This window comes from Furipterus horrens, unplaced genomic scaffold (assembly GCF_987537825.1).
Source record: "Furipterus horrens unplaced genomic scaffold, mFurHor1.1.pri manual_scaffold_16, whole genome shotgun sequence".
Classification (NCBI taxonomy): domain Eukaryota; kingdom Metazoa; phylum Chordata; class Mammalia; order Chiroptera; family Furipteridae; genus Furipterus; species Furipterus horrens.
The window spans coordinates 9,227,242-9,251,327 of NW_028327186.1; the positions used below are offsets into that span (position 1 = coordinate 9,227,242).

Consider the following 24,086-nt stretch of genomic DNA (forward strand, 5'->3'; position numbering starts at 1 on the left):
CTAGGCTAGGATAGACTACACAGGCTAGGATAGACTATGCTAGACTATGCTAGGCTAGGATAGACTATGATAGACTATGCTAGGCTAGGATAGACTACACAGGCTAGGATAGACTATGATAGACTATGCTAGGCTAGGATAGACTACACAGGCTAGGATAGACTATGCTAGACTATGCTAGGCTAGGATAGACTACACAGGCTAGGATAGACTATGCTAGACTATGCTAGGCTAGGATAGACTACACAGGCTAGGATAGACTATGCTAGGCTAGGATAGACTACACAGGCTAGGATAGACTATGCTAGACTATGCTAGGCTAGGATAGACTACACAGGCTAGGATAGACTATGATAGACTATGATAGGCTAGGATAGACTATGCTAGACTATGCTAGGCTAGGATAGACTATGATAGACTATGCTAGGCTAGGATAGACTACACAGGCTAGGATAGACTATGCTAGACTATGCTAGGCTAGGATAGACTACACAGGCTAGGATAGACTATGCTAGACTATGCTAGGCTACGATAGACTACACAGGCTAGGATAGACTATGCTAGACTATGCTAGGCTAGGATAGACTACACAGGCTAGGATAGACTATGCTAGGCTAGGATAGACTACACAGGCTAGAATAGACTATGATAGACTATGCTAGGCTAGGATAGACTACACAGGCTAGGATAGACTATGATAGACTATGCTAGGCTAGGATAGACTATGATAGACTATGTTAGGCTAGGATAGACTACACAGGCTAGGATAGACTATGATAGACTATGCTAGGCTAGGATAGACTACACAGGCTAGGATAGACTATGCTAGGCTAGGATAGACTACACAGGCTAGGATAGACTATGCTAGACTATGCTAGGCTAGGATAGACTACACAGGCTAGGATAGACTATGATAGACTATGCTAGGCTAGGATAGACTACACAGGCTAGGATAGACTATGCTAGACTATGCTAGGCTAGGATAGACTACACAGGCTAGGATAGACTATGATAGACTATGCTAGGCTAGGATAGACTACACAGGCTAGGATAGACTATGATAGACTATGCTAGGCTAGGATAGGCTATGCTAGACTATGCTAGGCTAGGATAGACTATGATAGACTATGCTAGGCTAGGATAGACTACACAGGCTAGGATAGACTATGCTAGACTATGCTAGGCTAGGATAGACTATGATAGACTATGTTAGGCTAGGATAGACTATGCTAGACTATGCTAGGCTAGGATAGACTACACAGGCTAGGATAGACTATGATAGACTATGCTAGGCTAGGATAGACTACACAGGCTAGGATAGACTATGATAGACTATGCTAGGCTAGGATAGACTATGATAGACTATGCTAGGCTAGGATAGCCTATGATAGACTATGCTAGGCTAGGATAGACTACACAGGCTAGGATAGACTATGATAGACTATGCTAGGCTAGGATAGACTATGATAGACTATGCTAGGCTAGGATAGACTACACAGGCTAGGATAGACTATGATAGACTATGCTAGGCTAGGATAGACTACACAGGCTAGGATAGACTATGCTAGACTATGCTAGGCTAGGATAGACTACACAGGCTAGGATAGACTATGATAGACTATGCTAGGCTAGGATAGACTACACAGGCTAGGATAGACTATGATAGACTATGCTAGGCTAGGATAGACTATGATAGACTATGCTAGGCTAGGATAGACTACACAGGCTAGGATAGACTATGATAGACTATGCTAGGCTAGGATAGACTATTATAGACTATGCTAGGCTAGGATAGACTACACAGGCTAGGATAGACTATGCTAGACTATGCTAGGCTAGGATAGACTACACAGGCTAGGATAGACTATGCTAGACTATGCTAGGCTAGGATAGACTATGATAGACTATGCTAGGCTAGGATAGACTACACAGGCTAGGATAGACTATGATAGACTATGCTAGGCTAGGATAGACTATGCTAGACTATGCTAGGCTAGGATAGACTATGCTAGACTATGCTAGGCTAGGATAGACTATGATAGACTATGCTAGGCTAGGATAGACTACACAGGCTAGGATAGACTATGCTAGGCTAGGATAGACTACAAAGGCTAGGATAGACTATGATAGACTATGCTAGGCTAGGATAGACTACACAGGCTAGGATAGACTACGATAGACTATGCTAGGCTAGGATAGACTACACAGGCTAGGATAGACTATGATAGACTATGCTAGGCTAGGATACACTATGCTAGACTATGCTAGGCTAGGATAGACTATGCTAGACTATGCTAGGCTAGGATAGACTATGATAGACTATGCTAGGCTAGGATAGACTACACAGGCTAGGATAGACTATGCTAGGCTAGGATAGACTACACAGGCTAGGATAGACTATGATAGACTATGCTAGGCTAGGATAGACTACACAGGCTAGGATAGACTATGCTAGACTATGCTAGGGTAGGATAGACTACACAGGCTAGGATAGACTATGATAGACTATGCTAGGCTAGGATAGACTACACAGGCTAGGATAGACTATGCTAGACTATGCTAGGCTAGGATAGACTACACAGGCTAGGATAGACTATGCTAGACTATGCTAGGCTAGGATAGACTACACAGGCTAGGATAGACTATGCTAGACTATGCTAGGCTCGGATAGACTACACAGGCTAGGATAGACTATGATAGACTATGCTAGGCTAGGATAGACTATGCTAGACTATGCTAGGCTAGGATAGACTATGCTAGACTATGCTAGGCTAGGATAGACTATGATAGACTATGCTAGGCTAGGATAGACTACACAGGCTAGGATAGACTATGCTAGGCTAGGATAGACTACACAGGCTAGGATAGACTATGATAGACTATGCTAGGCTAGGATAGACTACACAGGCTAGGATAGACTATGATAGACTATGCTAGGCTAGGATAGACTATGATAGACTATGCTAGGCTAGGATAGACTACACAGGCTAGGATAGACTATGCTAGACTATGCTAGGCTAGGATAGACTACACAGGCTAGGATAGACTATGCTAGACTATGCTAGGCTAGGATAGACTACACAGGCTAGGATAGACTATGATAGACTATGCTAGGCTAGGATAGACTACACAGGCTAGGATAGACTATGCTAGACTATGCTAGGCTAGGATAGACTACACAGGCTAGGATAGACTATGATAGACTATGCTAGGCTAGGATAGACTATGATAGACTATGCTAGGCTAGGATAGACTACACAGGCTAGGATAGACTATGCTAGACTATGCTAGGCTAGGATCGACTACACAGGCTAGGATAGACTATGCTAGACTATGCTAGGCTAGGATAGACTACACAGGCTAGGATAGACTATGCTAGACTATGCTAGGCTAGGATAGACTACACAGGCTAGGATAGACTATGATATACTATGCTAGGCTAGGATAGACTACACAGGCTAGGATATACTATTCTAGGCTAGGATAGACTACACAGGCTAGGATAGACTATGCTAGGCTAGGATAGACTATGCTAGACTATGCTAGGCTAGGATAGACTATGATAGACTATGCTAGGCTAGGATAGACTACACAGGCTAGGATAGACTATGCTAGGCTAGGATAGACTACACAGGCTAGGATAGACTATGATAGACTATGCTAGGCTAGGATAGACTACACAGGCTAGGATAGACTATGATAGACTATGCTAGGCTAGGATAGACTATGATAGACTATGCTAGGCTAGGATAGACTACACAGGCTAGGATAGACTATGCTAGACTATGCTAGGCTAGGATAGACTACACAGGCTAGGATAGACTATGCTAGACTATGCTAGGCTAGGATAGACTACACAGGCTAGGATAGACTATGATAGACTATGCTAGGCTAGGATAGACTACACAGGCTAGGATAGACTATGCTAGACTATGCTAGGCTAGGATAGACTACACAGGCTAGGATAGACTATGATAGACTATGCTAGGCTAGGATAGACTATCATAGACTATGCTAGGCTAGTATAGACTACACAGGCTAGGATAGACTATGCTAGACTATGCTAGGCTAGGATCGACTACACAGGCTAGGATAGACTATGCTAGACTATGCTAGGCTAGGATAGACTACACAGGCTAGGATAGACTATGCTAGACTATGCTAGGCTAGGATAGACTACACAGGCTAGGATAGACTATGATATACTATGCTAGGCTAGGATAGACTACACAGGCTAGGATATACTATTCTAGGCTAGGATAGACTACACAGGCTAGGATAGACTATGCTAGGCTAGGATAGACTATGCTAGACTATGCTAGGCTAGGATAGACTATGATAGACTATGCTAGGCTAGGATAGACTACACAGGCTAGGATAGACTATGATAGACTATGCTAGGCTAGGATAGACTACACAGGCTAGGATAGACTATGCTAGACTATGCTAGGCTCGGATAGACTACACAGGCTAGGATAGACTATGATAGACTATGCTAGGCTAGGATAGACTATGCTAGACTATGCTAGGCTAGGATAGACTATGCTAGACTATGCTAGGCTAGGATAGACTATGATAGACTATGCTAGGCTAGGATAGACTACACAGGCTAGGATAGACTATGCTAGGCTAGGATAGACTATGATAGACTATGCTAGGCTAGGATAGACTATGCTAGGCTAGGATAGACTACACAGGCTAGGATAGACTATGATAGACTATGCTAGGCTAGGATAGACTATGATAGACTATGCTAGGCTAGGATAGACTACACAGGCTAGGATAGACTATGCTAGACTATGCTAGGCTAGGATAGACTACACAGGCTAGGATAGACTATGCTAGACTATGCTAGGCTAGGATAGACTACACAGGCTAGGATAGACTATGATAGACTATGCTAGGCTAGGATAGACTACACAGGCTAGGATAGACTATGCTAGACTATGCTAGGCTAGGATAGACTACACAGGCTAGGATAGACTATGCTAGGCTAGGATAGACTATGATAGACTATGCTAGGCTAGGATAGACTACACAGGCTAGGATAGACTATGCTAGACTATGCTAGGCTAGGATCGACTACACAGGCTAGGATAGACTATGCTAGACTATGCTAGGCTAGGATAGACTACACAGGCTAGGATAGACTATGCTAGACTATGCTAGGCTAGGATAGACTACACAGGCTAGGATAGACTATGATATACTATGCTAGGCTAGGATAGACTACACAGGCTAGGATATACTATTCTAGGCTAGGATAGACTACACAGGCTAGGATAGACTATGATAGACTATGCTAGGCTAGGATAGACTATGATAGACTATGCTAGGCTAGGATAGACTACACAGGCTAGGATAGACTATGCTAGACTATGCTAGGGTAGGATAGACTACACAGGCTAGGATAGACTATGATAGACTATGCTAGGCTAGGATAGACTACACAGGCTAGGATAGACTATGCTAGACTATGCTAGGCTAGGATAGACTACACAGGCTAGGATAGACTATGCTAGACTATGATAGGCTAGGATAGACTATGATAGACTATGCTAGGCTAGGATAGACTACACAGGCTAGGATAGACTATGCTAGACTATGCTAGGCTAGGATAGACTACACAGGCTAGGATAGACTATGCTAGACTATGCTAGGCTCGGATAGACTACACAGGCTAGGATAGACTATGATAGACTATGCTAGGCTAGGATAGACTATGCTAGACTATGCTAGGCTAGGATAGACTATGCTAGACTATGCTAGGCTAGGATAGACTATGATAGACTATGCTAGGCTAGGATAGACTACACAGGCTAGGATAGACTATGCTAGGCTAGGATAGACTACACAGGCTAGGATAGACTATGATAGACTATGCTAGGCTAGGATAGACTACACAGGCTAGGATAGACTATGATAGACTATGCTAGGCTAGGATAGACTATGATAGACTATGCTAGGCTAGGATAGACTACACAGGCTAGGATAGACTATGCTAGACTATGCTAGGCTAGGATAGACTACACAGGCTAGGATAGACTATGCTAGACTATGCTAGGCTAGGATAGACTACACAGGCTAGGATAGACTATGATAGACTATGCTAGGCTAGGATAGACTACACAGGCTAGGATAGACTATGCTAGACTATGCTAGGCTAGGATAGACTACACAGGCTAGGATAGACTATGATAGACTATGCTAGGCTAGGATAGACTATGATAGACTATGCTAGGCTAGGATAGACTACACAGGCTAGGATAGACTATGCTAGACTATGCTAGGCTAGGATCGACTACACAGGCTAGGATAGACTATGCTAGACTATGCTAGGCTAGGATAGACTACACAGGCTAGGATAGACTATGCTAGACTATGCTAGGCTAGGATAGACTACACAGGCTAGGATAGACTATGCTAGACTATGCTAGGCTAGGATAGACTACACAGGCTAGGATAGACTATGATAGACTATGATAGGCTAGGATAGACTATGCTAGACTATGCTAGGCTAGGATAGACTATGATAGACTATGCTAGGCTAGGATAGACTATGATAGACTAGGCTAGGATAGACTACACAGGCTAGGATAGACTATGATAGACTATGCTAGGCTAGGATAGACTATGCTAGACTATGCTAGGGTAGGATAGACTATGCTAGACTATGCTAGGCTAGGATAGACTACACAGGCTAGGATAGACTATGCTAGACTATGCTAGGCTCGGATAGACTATGCTAGACTATGCTAGGCTAGGATAGACTACACAGGCTAGGATAGACTATGCTAGACTATGCTAGGCTAGGATAGACTACACAGGCTAGGATAGACTGTGATAGACTATGCTAGGCTAGGATAGACTATGCTAGACTATGCTAGGCTAGGATAGACTATGCTAGACTATGCTAGGCTAGGATAGACTACACAGGCTAGGATAGACTATGCTAGACTATGCTAGGCTCGGATAGACTATGCTAGACTATGCTAGGCTAGGATAGACTATGCTAGACTATGCTAGGCTAGGATAGACTACACAGGCTAGGATAGACTATGCTAGACTATGCTAGGCTAGGATAGACTATGCTAGACTATGCTAGGCTAGGATAGACTATGATAGACTATGCTAGGCTAGGATAGACTACACAGGCTAGGATAGACTATGCTAGACTATGCTAGGCTAGGATAGACTACACAGGCTAGGATAGACTATGCTAGACTATGCTAGGCTAGGATAGACTACACAGGCTAGGATAGACTATGATAGACTATGATAGGCTAGGATAGACTATGCTAGACTATGCTAGGCTAGGATAGACTATGATAGACTATGCTAGGCTAGGATAGACTACACAGGCTAGGATAGACTATGCTAGACTATGCTAGGCTAGGATAGACTACACAGGCTAGGATAGACTATGCTAGACTATGCTAGGCTACGATAGACTACACAGGCTAGGATAGACTATGCTAGACTATGCTAGGCTAGGATAGACTACACAGGCTAGGATAGACTATGCTAGGCTAGGATAGACTACACAGGCTAGAATAGACTATGATAGACTATGCTAGGCTAGGATAGACTACACAGGCTAGGATAGACTATGATAGACTATGCTAGGCTAGGATAGACTATGATAGACTATGCTAGGCTAGGATAGACTACACAGGCTAGGATAGACTATGATAGACTATGCTAGGCTAGGATAGACTACACAGGCTAGGATAGACTATGCTAGACTCTGCTAGGCTAGGATAGACTACACAGGCTAGGATAGACTACACAGGCTAGGATAGACTATGATAGACTATGCTAGGCTAGGATAGACTACACAGGCTAGGATAGACTATGATAGACTATGCTAGGCTAGGATAGACTACACAGGCTAGGATAGACTATGATAGACTATGCTAGGCTAGGATAGACTATGATAGACTATGCTAGGCTAGGATAGACTACACAGGCTAGGATAGACTATGCTAGACTATGCTAGGCTAGGATAGACTACACAGGCTAGGATAGACTATGCTAGACTATGCTAGGCTAGGATAGACTACACAGGCTAGGATAGACTATGATAGACTATGCTAGGCTAGGATAGACTACACAGGCTAGGATAGACTATGCTAGACTATGCTAGGCTAGGATAGACTACACAGGCTAGGATAGACTATGATAGACTATGCTAGGCTAGGATAGACTATGATAGACTATGCTAGGCTAGGATAGACTACACAGGCTAGGATAGACTATGCTAGACTATGCTAGGCTAGGATCGACTACACAGGCTAGGATAGACTATGCTAGACTATGCTAGGCTAGGATAGACTACACAGGCTAGGATAGACTATGCTAGACTATGCTAGGCTAGGATAGACTACACAGGCTAGGATAGACTATGATATACTATGCTAGGCTAGGATAGACTACACAGGCTAGGATATACTATTCTAGGCTAGGATAGACTACACAGGCTAGGATAGACTATGCTAGGCTAGGATAGACTATGCTAGACTATGCTAGGCTAGGATAGACTATGATAGACTATGCTAGGCTAGGATAGACTACACAGGCTAGGATAGACTATGCTAGGCTAGGATAGACTACACAGGCTAGGATAGACTATGATAGACTATGCTAGGCTAGGATAGACTACACAGGCTAGGATAGACTATGATAGACTATGCTAGGCTAGGATAGACTATGATAGACTATGCTAGGCTAGGATAGACTACACAGGCTAGGATAGACTATGCTAGACTATGCTAGGCTAGGATAGACTACACAGGCTAGGATAGACTATGCTAGACTATGCTAGGCTAGGATAGACTACACAGGCTAGGATAGACTATGATAGACTATGCTAGGCTAGGATAGACTACACAGGCTAGGATAGACTATGCTAGACTATGCTAGGCTAGGATAGACTACACAGGCTAGGATAGACTATGATAGACTATGCTAGGCTAGGATAGACTATCATAGACTATGCTAGGCTAGTATAGACTACACAGGCTAGGATAGACTATGCTAGACTATGCTAGGCTAGGATCGACTACACAGGCTAGGATAGACTATGCTAGACTATGCTAGGCTAGGATAGACTACACAGGCTAGGATAGACTATGCTAGACTATGCTAGGCTAGGATAGACTACACAGGCTAGGATAGACTATGATATACTATGCTAGGCTAGGATAGACTACACAGGCTAGGATATACTATTCTAGGCTAGGATAGACTACACAGGCTAGGATAGACTATGCTAGGCTAGGATAGACTATGCTAGACTATGCTAGGCTAGGATAGACTATGATAGACTATGCTAGGCTAGGATAGACTACACAGGCTAGGATAGACTATGATAGACTATGCTAGGCTAGGATAGACTACACAGGCTAGGATAGACTATGCTAGACTATGCTAGGCTCGGATAGACTACACAGGCTAGGATAGACTATCATAGACTATGCTAGGCTAGGATAGACTATGCTAGACTATGCTAGGCTAGGATAGACTATGCTAGACTATGCTAGGCTAGGATAGACTATGATAGACTATGCTAGGCTAGGATAGACTACACAGGCTAGGATAGACTATGCTAGGCTAGGATAGACTATGATAGACTATGCTAGGCTAGGATAGACTATGCTAGGCTAGGATAGACTACACAGGCTAGGATAGACTATGATAGACTATGCTAGGCTAGGATAGACTATGATAGACTATGCTAGGCTAGGATAGACTACACAGGCTAGGATAGACTATGCTAGACTATGCTAGGCTAGGATAGACTACACAGGCTAGGATAGACTATGCTAGACTATGCTAGGCTAGGATAGACTACACAGGCTAGGATAGACTATGATAGACTATGCTAGGCTAGGATAGACTACACAGGCTAGGATAGACTATGCTAGACTATGCTAGGCTAGGATAGACTACACAGGCTAGGATAGACTATGCTAGGCTAGGATAGACTATGATAGACTATGCTAGGCTAGGATAGACTAAACAGGCTAGGATAGACTATGCTAGACTATGCTAGGCTAGGATCGACTACACAGGCTAGGATAGACTATGCTAGACTATGCTAGGCTAGGATAGACTACACAGGCTAGGATAGACTATGCTAGACTATGCTAGGCTAGGATAGACTACACAGGCTAGGATAGACTATGATATACTATGCTAGGCTAGGATAGACTACACAGGCTAGGATATACTATTCTAGGCTAGGATAGACTACACAGGCTAGGATAGACTATGATAGACTATGCTAGGCTAGGATAGACTATGATAGACTATGCTAGGCTAGGATAGACTACACAGGCTAGGATAGACTATGCTAGACTATGCTAGGGTAGGATAGACTACACAGGCTAGGATAGACTATGATAGACTATGCTAGGCTAGGATAGACTACACAGGCTAGGATAGACTATGCTAGACTATGCTAGGCTAGGATAGACTACACAGGCTAGGATAGACTATGCTAGACTATGATAGGCTAGGATAGACTATGATAGACTATGCTAGGCTAGGATAGACTACACAGGCTAGGATAGACTATGCTAGACTATGCTAGGCTAGGATAGACTACACAGGCTAGGATAGACTATGCTAGACTATGCTAGGCTCGGATAGACTACACAGGCTAGGATAGACTATGATAGACTATGCTAGGCTAGGATAGACTATGCTAGACTATGCTAGGCTAGGATAGACTATGCTAGACTATGCTAGGCTAGGATAGACTATGATAGACTATGCTAGGCTAGGATAGACTACACAGGCTAGGATAGACTATGCTAGGCTAGGATAGACTACACAGGCTAGGATAGACTATGATAGACTATGCTAGGCTAGGATAGACTACACAGGCTAGGATAGACTATGATAGACTATGCTAGGCTAGGATAGACTATGATAGACTATGCTAGGCTAGGATAGACTACACAGGCTAGGATAGACTATGCTAGACTATGCTAGGCTAGGATAGACTACACAGGCTAGGATAGACTATGCTAGACTATGCTAGGCTAGGATAGACTACACAGGCTAGGATAGACTATGATAGACTATGCTAGGCTAGGATAGACTACACAGGCTAGGATAGACTATGCTAGACTATGCTAGGCTAGGATAGACTACACAGGCTAGGATAGACTATGATAGACTATGCTAGGCTAGGATAGACTATGATAGACTATGCTAGGCTAGGATAGACTACACAGGCTAGGATAGACTATGCTAGACTATGCTAGGCTAGGATCGACTACACAGGCTAGGATAGACTATGCTAGACTATGCTAGGCTAGGATAGACTACACAGGCTAGGATAGACTATGCTAGACTATGCTAGGCTAGGATAGACTACACAGGCTAGGATAGACTATGCTAGACTATGCTAGGCTAGGATAGACTACACAGGCTAGGATAGACTATGATAGACTATGATAGGCTAGGATAGACTATGCTAGACTATGCTAGGCTAGGATAGACTATGATAGACTATGCTAGGCTAGGATAGACTATGATAGACTAGGCTAGGATAGACTACACAGGCTAGGATAGACTATGATAGACTATGCTAGGCTAGGATAGACTATGCTAGACTATGCTAGGGTAGGATAGACTATGCTAGACTATGCTAGGCTAGGATAGACTACACAGGCTAGGATAGACTATGCTAGACTATGCTAGGCTAGGATAGACTACACAGGCTAGGATAGACTATGCTAGGCTAGGATAGACTACACAGGCTAGGATAGACTATGCTAGACTATGCTAGGCTAGGATAGACTACACAGGCTAGGATAGACTATGATAGACTATGATAGGCTAGGATAGACTATGCTAGACTATGCTAGGCTAGGATAGACTATGATAGACTATGCTAGGCTAGGATAGACTACACAGGCTAGGATAGACTATGCTAGACTATGCTAGGCTAGGATAGACTACACAGGCTAGGATAGACTATGCTAGACTATGCTAGGCTACGATAGACTACACAGGCTAGGATAGACTATGCTAGACTATGCTAGGCTAGGATAGACTACACAGGCTAGGATAGACTATGCTAGGCTAGGATAGACTACACAGGCTAGAATAGACTATGATAGACTATGCTAGGCTAGGATAGACTACACAGGCTAGGATAGACTATGATAGACTATGCTAGGCTAGGATAGACTATGATAGACTATGTTAGGCTAGGATAGACTACACAGGCTAGGATAGACTATGATAGACTATGCTAGGCTAGGATAGACTACACAGGCTAGGATAGACTATGCTAGACTATGCTAGGCTAGGATAGACTACACAGGCTAGGATAGACTATGATAGACTATGCTAGGCTAGGATAGACTACACAGGCTAGGATAGACTATGATAGACTATGCTAGGCTAGGATAGGCTATGCTAGACTATGCTAGGCTAGGATAGACTATGATAGACTATGCTAGGCTAGGATAGACTACACAGGCTAGGATAGACTATGCTAGACTATGCTAGGCTAGGATAGACTATGATAGACTATGTTAGGCTAGGATAGACTATGCTAGACTATGCTAGGCTAGGATAGACTACACAGGCTAGGATAGACTATGATAGACTATGCTAGGCTAGGATAGACTACACAGGCTAGGATAGACTATGATAGACTATGCTAGGCTAGGATAGACTATGATAGACTATGCTAGGCTAGGATAGACTATGATAGACTATGCTAGGCTAGGATAGACTACACAGGCTAGGATAGACTATGATAGACTATGCTAGGCTAGGATAGACTATGATAGACTATGCTAGGCTAGGATAGACTACACAGGCTAGGATAGACTATGCTAGACTATGCTAGGCTAGGATAGACTACACAGGCTAGGATAGACTATGATAGACTATGCTAGGCTAGGATAGACTACACAGGCTAGGATAGACTATGATAGACTATGCTAGGCTAGGATAGACTACACAGGCTAGGATAGACTATGCTAGACTATGCTAGGCTAGGATAGACTATGATAGACTATGCTAGGCTAGGATAGACTACACAGGCTAGGATAGACTATGATAGACTATGCTAGGCTAGGATAGACTATTATAGACTATGCTAGGCTAGGATAGACTACACAGGCTAGGATAGACTATGCTAGACTATGCTAGGCTAGGATAGACTACACAGGCTAGGATAGACTATGCTAGACTATGCTAGGCTAGGATAGACTATGATAGACTATGCTAGGCTAGGATAGACTACACAGGCTAGGATAGACTATGATAGACTATGCTAGGCTAGGATAGACTATGCTAGACTATGCTAGGCTAGGATAGACTATGCTAGACTATGCTAGGCTAGGATAGACTATGATAGACTATGCTAGGCTAGGATAGACTACACAGGCTAGGATAGACTATGCTAGGCTAGGATAGACTACACAGGCTAGGATAGACTATGATAGACTATGCTAGGCTAGGATAGACTACACAGGCTAGGATAGACTACGATAGACTATGCTAGGCTAGGATAGACTACACAGGCTAGGATAGACTATGATAGACTATGCTAGGCTAGGATACACTATGCTAGACTATGCTAGGCTAGGATAGACTATGCTAGACTATGCTAGGCTAGGATAGACTATGATAGACTATGCTAGGCTAGGATAGACTACACAGGCTAGGATAGACTATGCTAGGCTAGGATAGACTACACAGGCTAGGATAGACTATGATAGACTATGCTAGGCTAGGATAGACTACACAGGCTAGGATAGACTATGCTAGACTATGCTAGGGTAGGATAGACTACACAGGCTAGGATAGACTATGATAGACTATGCTAGGCTAGGATAGACTACACAGGCTAGGATAGACTATGCTAGACTATGCTAGGCTAGGATAGACTACACAGGCTAGGATAGACTATGCTAGACTATGCTAGGCTAGGATAGACTACACAGGCTAGGATAGACTATGCTAGACTATGCTAGGCTCGGATAGACTACACAGGCTAGGATAGACTATGATAGACTATGCTAGGCTAGGATAGACTATGCTAGACTATGCTAGGCTAGGATAGACTATGCTAGACTATGCTAGGCTAGGATAGACTATGATAGACTATGCTAGGCTAGGATAGACTACACAGGCTAGGATAGACTATGCTAGGCTAGGATAGACTACACAGGCTAGGATAGACTATGATAGACTATGCTAGGCTAGGATAGACTACACAGGCTAGGATAGACTATGATAGACTATGCTAGGCTAGGATAGACTATGATAGACTATGCTAGGCTAGGATAGACTACACAGGCTAGGATAGACTATGCTAGACTATGCTAGGCTAGGATAGACTACACAGGCTAGGATAGACTATGCTAGACTATGCTAGGCTAGGATAGACTACACAGGCTAGGATAGACTATGATAGACTATGCTAGGCTAGGATAGACTACACAGGCTAGGATAGACTATGCTAGACTATGCTAGGCTAGGATAGACTACACAGGCTAGGATAGACTATGATAGACTATGCTAGGCTAGGATAGACTATGATAGACTATGCTAGGCTAGGATAGACTACACAGGCTAGGATAGACTATGCTAGACTATGCTAGGCTAGGATCGACTACACAGGCTAGGATAGACTATGCTAGACTATGCTAGGCTAGGATAGACTACACAGGCTAGGATAGACTATGCTAGACTATGCTAGGCTAGGATAGACTACACAGGCTAGGATAGACTATGATATACTATGCTAGGCTAGGATAGACTACACAGGCTAGGATATACTATTCTAGGCTAGGATAGACTACACAGGCTAGGATAGACTATGCTAGGCTAGGATAGACTATGCTAGACTATGCTAGGCTAGGATAGACTATGATAGACTATGCTAGGCTAGGATAGACTACACAGGCTAGGATAGACTATGCTAGGCTAGGATAGACTACACAGGCTAGGATAGACTATGATAGACTATGCTAGGCTAGGATAGACTACACAGGCTAGGATAGACTATGATAGACTATGCTAGGCTAGGATAGACTATGATAGACTATGCTAGGCTAGGATAGACTACACAGGCTAGGATAGACTATGCTAGACTATGCTAGGCTAGGATAGACTACACAGGCTAGGATAGACTATGCTAGACTATGCTAGGCTAGGATAGACTACACAGGCTAGGATAGACTATGATAGACTATGCTAGGCTAGGATAGACTACACAGGCTAGGATAGACTATGCTAGACTATGCTAGGCTAGGATAGACTACACAGGCTAGGATAGACTATGATAGACTATGCTAGGCTAGGATAGACTATCATAGACTATGCTAGGCTAGTATAGACTACACAGGCTAGGATAGACTATGCTAGACTATGCTAGGCTAGGATCGACTACACAGGCTAGGATAGACTATGCTAGACTATGCTAGGCTAGGATAGACTACACAGGCTAGGATAGACTATGCTAGACTATGCTAGGCTAGGATAGACTACACAGGCTAGGATAGACTATGATATACTATGCTAGGCTAGGATAGACTACACAGGCTAGGATATACTATTCTAGGCTAGGATAGACTACACAGGCTAGGATAGACTATGCTAGGCTAGGATAGACTATGCTAGACTATGCTAGGCTAGGATAGACTATGATAGACTATGCTAGGCTAGGATAGACTACACAGGCTAGGATAGACTATGCTAGACTATGCTAGGCTAGGATAGACTACACAGGCTAGGATAGACTATGCTAGACTATGCTAGGCTCGGATAGACTACACAGGCTAGGATAGACTATGATAGACTATGCTAGGCTAGGATAGACTATGCTAGACTATGCTAGGCTAGGATAGACTATGCTAGACTATGCTAGGCTAGGATAGACTATGATAGACTATGCTAGGCTAGGATAGACTACACAGGCTAGGATAGACTATGCTAGGCTAGGATAGACTACACAGGCTAGGATAGACTATGATAGACTATGCTAGGCTAGGATAGACTACACAGGCTAGGATAGACTATGATAGACTATGCTAGGCTAGGATAGACTATGATAGACTATGCTAGGCTAGGATAGACTACACAGGCTAGGATAGACTATGCTAGACTATGCTAGGCTAGGATAGACTACACAGGCTAGGATAGACTATGCTAGACTATGCTAGGCTAGGATAGACTACACAGGCTAGGATAGACTATGATAGACTATGCTAGGCTAGGATAGACTACACAGGCTAGGATAGACTATGCTAGACTATGCTAGGCTAGGATAGACTACACAGGCTAGGATAGACTATGATAGACTATGCTAGGCTAGGATAGACTATGATAGACTATGCTAGGCTAGGATAGACTACACAGGCTAGGATAGACTATGCTAGACTATGCTAGGCTAGGATCGACTACACAGGCTAGGATAGACTATGCTAGACTATGCTAGGCTAGGATAGACTACACAGGCTAGGATAGACTATGCTAGACTATGCTAGGCTAGGATAGACTACACAGGCTAGGATAGACTATGATATACTATGCTAGGCTAGGATAGACTACACAGGCTAGGATATACTATTCTAGGCTAGGATAGACTACACAGGCTAGGATAGACTATGCTAGGCTAGGATAGACTATGCTAGACTATGCTAGGCTAGGATAGACTATGATAGACTATGCTAGGCTAGGATAGACTACACAGGCTAGGATAGACTATGCTAGGCTAGGATAGACTACACAGGCTAGGATAGACTATGATAGACTATGCTAGGCTAGGATAGACTACACAGGCTAGGATAGACTATGATAGACTATGCTAGGCTAGGATAGACTATGATAGACTATGCTAGGCTAGGATAGACTACACAGGCTAGGATAGACTATGCTAGACTATGCTAGGCTAGGATAGACTACACAGGCTAGGATAGACTATGCTAGACTATGCTAGGCTAGGATAGACTACACAGGCTAGGATAGACTATGATAGACTATGCTAGGCTAGGATAGACTACACAGGCTAGGATAGACTATGCTAGACTATGCTAGGCTAGGATAGACTACACAGGCTAGGATAGACTATGATAGACTATGCTAGGCTAGGATAGACTATCATAGACTATGCTAGGCTAGTATAGACTACACAGGCTAGGATAGACTATGCTAGACTATGCTAGGCTAGGATCGACTACACAGGCTAGGATAGACTATGCTAGACTATGCTAGGCTAGGATAGACTACACAGGCTAGGATAGACTATGCTAGACTATGCTAGGCTAGGATAGACTACACAGGCTAGGATAGACTATGATATACTATGCTAGGCTAGGATAGACTACACAGGCTAGGATATACTATTCTAGGCTAGGATAGACTACACAGGCTAGGATAGACTATGCTAGGCTAGGATAGACTATGCTAGACTATGCTAGGCTAGGATAGACTATGATAGACTATGCTAGGCTAGGATAGACTACACAGGCTAGGATAGACTATGATAGACTATGCTAGGCTAGGATAGACTACACAGGCTAGGATAGACTATGCTAGACTATGCTAGGCTCGGATAGACTACACAGGCTAGGATAGACTATGATAGACTATGCTAGGCTAGGATAGACTATGCTAGACTATGCTAGGCTAGGATAGACTATGCTAGACTATGCTAGGCTAGGATAGACTATGATAGACTATGCTAGGCTAGGATAGACTACACAGGCTAGGATAGACTATGCTAGGCTATGCTAGGCTAGGATAGACTACACAGGCTAGGATAGACTATGATAGACTATGCTAGGCTAGGATAGACTATGATAGACTATGCTAGGCTAGGATAGACTACACAGGCTAGGATAGACTATGCTAGACTATGCTAGGCTAGGATCGACTACACAGGCTAGGATAGACTATGCTAGACTATGCTAGGCTAGGATAGACTACACAGGCTAGGATAGACTATGCTAGACTATGCTAGGCTAGGATAGACTACACAGGCTAGGATAGACTATGATATACTATGCTAGGCTAGGATAGACTACACAGGCTAGGATAGACTATGCTAGGCTAGGATAGACTACACAGGCTGATAGACTATGCTAGGCTAGGATAGACTACACAGGCTAGGATAGACTATGCTAGACTATGCTAGGCTCGGATAGACTACACAGGCTAGGATAGACTATGATAGACTATGCTAGGCTAGGATAGACTATGCTAGACTATGCTAGGCTAGGATAGACTATGCTAGACTATGCTAGGCTAGGATAGACTATGATAGACTATGCTAGGCTAGGATAGACTATGATAGACTATGCTAGGCTAGGATAGACTACACAGGCTAGGATAGACTATGCTAGACTATGCTAGGCTAGGATAGACTACACAGGCTAGGATAGACTATGATAGACTATGCTAGGCTAGGATAGACTACACAGGCTAGGATAGACTATGCTAGACTATGCTAGGCTAGGATAGACTACACAGGCTAGGATAGACTATGCTAGACTATGCTAGGCTAGGATAGACTACACAGGCTAGGATAGACTATGATAGACTATGCTAGGCTAGGATAGACTACACAGGCTAGGATAGACTATGATAGACTATGCTAGGCTAGGATAGACTATGCTAGACTATGCTAGGCTAGGATAGACTATGATAGACTATGCTAGGCTAGGATAGACTATGATAGACTAGGCTAGGATAGACTACACAGGCTAGGATAGACTATGATAGACTATGCTAGGCTAGGATAGACTACACAGGCTAGGATAGACTATGCTAGACTATGCTAGGCTAGGATAGACTACACAGGCTAGGATAGACTATGATAGACTATGCTAGGCTAGGATAGACTATGCTAGACTATGCTAGGCTAGGATAGACTATGATAGACTATGCTAGGCTAGGATAGACTACACAGGCTAGGATAGACTATGCTAGACTATGCTAGGCTAGGATAGACTATGATAGACTATGCTAGGCTAGGATAGACTACACAGGCTAGGATAGACTATGATAGACTATGCTAGGCTAGGATAGACTATGCTAGACTATGCTAGGCTAGGATAGACTATGATAGACTATGCTAGGCTAGGATAGACTATGATAGACTAGGCTAGGATAGACTACACAGGCTAGGATAGACTATGATAGACTATGCTAGGCTAGGATAGACTATGCTAGACTATGCTAGGCTAGGATAGACTATGATAGACTATGCTAGGCTAGGATAGACTACACAGGCTAGGATAGACTATGATAGACTATGCTAGGCTAGGATAGACTACACAGGCTAGGATAGACTATGCTAGACTATGCTAGGCTAGGATAGACTATGCTAGACTATGCTAGGCTAGGATAGACTATGCTAGACTATGCTAGGCTAGGATAGACTATGATAGACTATGCTAGGCTAGGATAGACTACACAGGCTAGGATAGACTATGCTAGGCTAGGATAGACTATGATAGACTATGCTAGGCTAGGATAGACTACACAGGCTAGGATAGACTATGATAGACTATGCTAGGCTAGGATAGACTACACAGGCTAGGATAGACTATGATAGACTATGCTAGGCTAGGATAGACTATGATAGACTATGCTAGGCTAGGATAGACTACACAGGCTAGGATAGACTATGATAGACTATGCTAGGCTAGGATAGACTACACAGGCTAGGATAGACTATGCTAGACTATGCTAGGCTAGGATAGACTACACAGGCTAGGATAGACTATGATAGACTATGCTAGGCTAGGATAGACTATGATAGACTATGCTAGGCTAGGATAGACTACACAGGCTAGGATAGACTATGCTAGACTATGCTAGGCTAGGATAGACTACACAGGCTAGGATAGACTATGCTAGACTATGCTAGGCTAGGATAGACTACACAGGCTAGGATAGACTATGATAGACTATGCTAGGCTAGGATAGACTACACAGGCTAGGATAGACTATGCTAGACTATGCTAGGCTAGGATAGACTACACAGGCTAGGATAGACTATGCTAGGCTAGGATAGACTATGATAGACTATGCTAGGCTAGGATAGACTACACAGGCTAGGATAGACTATGCTAGACTATGCTAGGCTAGGATCGACTACACAGGCTAGGATAGACTATGCTAGACTATGCTAGGCTAGGATAGACTACACAGGCTAGGATAGACTATGCTAGACTATGCTAGGCTAGGATAGACTACACAGGCTAGGATAGACTATGATATACTATGCTAGGCTAGGATAGACTACACAGGCTAGGATATACTATTCTAGGCTAGGATAAACTACACAGGCTAGGATAGACTATGATAGACTATGCTAGGCTAGGATAGACTATGATAGACTATGCTAGGCTAGGATAGACTACACAGGCTAGGATAGACTATGCTAGACTATGCTAGGGTAGGATAGACTACACAGGCTAGGATAGACTATGATAGACTATGCTAGGCTAGGATAGACTACACAGGCTAGGATAGACTATGCTAGACTATGCTAGGCTAGGATAGACTACACAGGCTAGGATAGACTATGCTAGACTATGATAGGCTAGGATAGACTATGATAGACTATGCTAGGCTAGGATAGACTACACAGGCTAGGATAGACTATGCTAGACTATGCTAGGCTAGGATAGACTACACAGGCTAGGATAGACTATGCTAGACTATGCTAGGCTCGGATAGACTACACAGGCTAGGATAGACTATGATAGACTATGCTAGGCTAGGATAGACTATGCTAGACTATGCTAGGCTAGGATAGACTATGCTAGACTATGCTAGGCTAGGATAGACTATGATAGACTATGCTAGGCTAGGATAGACTACACAGGCTAGGATAGACTATGCTAGGCTAGGATAGACTACACAGGCTAGGATAGACTATGATAGACTATGCTAGGCTAGGATAGACTACACAGGCTAGGATAGACTATGATAGACTATGCTAGGCTAGGATAGACTATGATAGACTATGCTAGGCTAGGATAGACTACACAGGCTAGGATAGACTATGCTAGACTATGCTAGGCTAGGATAGACTACACAGGCTAGGATAGACTATGCTAGACTATGCTAGGCTAGGATAGACTACACAGGCTAGGATAGACTATGATAGACTATGCTAGGCTAGGATAGACTACACAGGCTAGGATAGACTATGCTAGACTATGCTAGGCTAGGATAGACTACACAGGCTAGGATAGACTATGATAGACTATGCTAGGCTAGGATAGACTATGATAGACTATGCTAGGCTAGGATAGACTACACAGGCTAGGATAGACTATGCTAGACTATGCTAGGCTAGGATCGACTACACAGGCTAGGATAGACTATGCTAGACTATGCTAGGCTAGGATAGACTACACAGGCTAGGATAGACTATGCTAGACTATGCTAGGCTAGCATAGACTACACAGGCTAGGATAGACTATGATATACTATGCTAGGCTAGGATAGACTACACAGGCTAGGATATACTATTCTAGGCTAGGATAGACTACACAGGCTAGGATAGACTATGCTAGGCTAGGATAGACTATGCTAGACTATGCTAGGCTAGGATAGACTATGATAGACTATGCTAGGCTAGGATAGACTACACAGGCTAGGATAGACTATGCTAGGCTAGGATAGACTACACAGGCTAGGATAGACTATGCTAGACTATGCTAGGCTAGGATAGACTACACAGGCTAGGATAGACTATGATAGACTATGCTAGGCTAGGATAGACTATGATAGACTATGCTAGGCTAGGATAGACTACACAGGCTAGGATAGACTATGCTAGACTATGCTAGGCTAGGATAGACTACACAGGCTAGGATAGACTATGATAGACTATGCTAGGCTAGGATAGACTACACAGGCTAGGATAGACTATGCTAGACTATGCTAGGCTAGGATAGACTACACAGGCTAGGATAGACTATGCTAGACTATGCTAGGCTAGGATAGACTACACAGGCTAGGATAGACTATGATAGACTATGCTAGGCTAGGATAGACTACACAGGCTAGGATAGACTATGATAGACTATGCTAGGCTAGGATAGACTATGCTAGACTATGCTAGGCTAGGATAGACTATGATAGACTATGCTAGGCTAGGATAGACTATGATAGACTAGGCTAGGATAGACTACACAGGCTAGGATAGACTATGATAGACTATGCTAGGCTAGGATAGACTACACAGGCTAGGATAGACTATGCTAGACTATGCTAGGCTAGGATAGACTACACAGGCTAGGATAGACTATGATAGACTATGCTAGGCTAGGATAGACTATGCTAGACTATGCTAGGCTAGGATAGACTATGATAGACTATGCTAGGCTAGGATAGACTACACAGGCTAGGATAGACTATGCTAGACTATGCTAGGCTAGGATAGACTATGATAGACTATGCTAGGCTAGGATAGACTACACAGGCTAGGATAGACTATGATAGACTATGCTAGGCTAGGATAGACTATGCTAGACTATGCTAGGCTAGGATAGACTATGATAGACTATGCTAGGCTAGGATAGACTATGATAGACTAGGCTAGGATAGACTACACAGGCTAGGATAGACTATGATAGACTATGCTAGGCTAGGATAGACTATGCTAGACTATGCTAGGCTAGGATAGACTATGATAGACTATGCTAGGCTAGGATAGACTACACAGGCTAGGATAGACTATGATAGACTATGCTAGGCTAGGATAGACTACACAGGCTAGGATAGACTATGCTAGACTATGCTAGGCTAGGATAGACTATGCTAGACTATGCTAGGCTAGGATAGACTATGCTAGACTATGCTAGGCTAGGATAGACTATGATAGACTATGCTAGGCTAGGATAGACTACACAGGCTAGGATAGACTATGCTAGGCTAGGATAGACTATGATAGACTATGCTAGGCTAGGATAGACTACACAGGCTAGGATAGACTATGATAGACTATGCTAGGCTAGGATAGACTACACAGGCTAGGATAGACTATGATAGACTATGCTAGGCTAGGATAGACTATGATAGACTATGCTAGGCTAGGATAGACTACACAGGCTAGGATAGACTATGATAGACTATGCTAGGCTAGGATAGACTACACAGGCTAGGATAGACTATGCTAGACTATGCTAGGCTAGGATAGACTACACAGGCTAGGATAGACTATGATAGACTATGCTAGGCTAGGATAGACTACACAGGCTAGGATAGACTATGCTAGACTATGCTAGGCTAGGATAGACTACACAGGCTAGGATAGACTATGCTCGACTATGCTAGGCTAGGATAGACTATGATAGACTATGCTAGGCTAGGATAGACTACACAGGCTAGGATAGACTATGCTAGACTATGCTCGTCTAGGATAGACTACACAGGCTAGGATAGACTATGCTAGACTATGCTAGGCTCGGATAGACTATGCTAGACTATGCTAGGCTAGGATAGACTACGCAGGCTAGTATAGACTATGCTAGGCTAGGATAGACTACACAGGCTAGGATAGACTATGCTAGACTATGCTAGGCTAGGATAGACTACACAGGCTAGGATAGACTATGATAGACTATGCTAGGCTAGGATAGACTATGCTAGACTATGCTAGGCTAGGATAGACTATGATAGACTATGCTAGGCTAGGATAGACTATGATAGACTATGTTAGGCTAGGATAGACTACACAGGCTAGGATAGACTATGCTAGACTATGCTAGGCTAGGATAGACTACACAGGCTAGGATAGACTATGCTAGACTATGCTAGGCTAGGATAGACTATGATAGACTATGCTAGGCTAGGATAGACTACACAGGCTAGGATAGACTATGATAGACTATGCTAGGCTAGGATAGAGTATGCTAGACTATGCTAGGCTAGGATAGACTATGATAGACTATGCTAGGCTAGGATAGACTACACAGGCTAGGATAGACTATGCTAGGCTAGGATAGACTACACAGGCTAGGATAGACTATGATAGACTATGCTAGGCTAGGATAGACTACACAGGCTAGGATAGACTATGATAGACT

At 43.4% G+C, this 24,086-nt stretch overlaps 2 long non-coding RNA genes across 3 annotated transcripts in view; both read left to right on the top strand.

Annotated features, from left to right (window-relative positions):
- LOC149992058 (uncharacterized) overlaps window positions 1-2,207 on the top strand; it is a 63,230-nt gene extending 61,023 nt beyond the window's left edge. Inside the window, exon 2 of the long non-coding RNA XR_016508492.1 lies at window positions 2,160-2,207. This is a non-coding gene — a long non-coding RNA (uncharacterized LOC149992058). The remainder of the gene's footprint in view (window positions 1-2,159) is intronic.
- LOC149992057 (uncharacterized) overlaps window positions 1-24,086 on the top strand; it is a 174,676-nt gene that overhangs the window by 70,176 nt on the left and 80,414 nt on the right. The gene's annotated exons all lie outside the window — the stretch shown is intronic.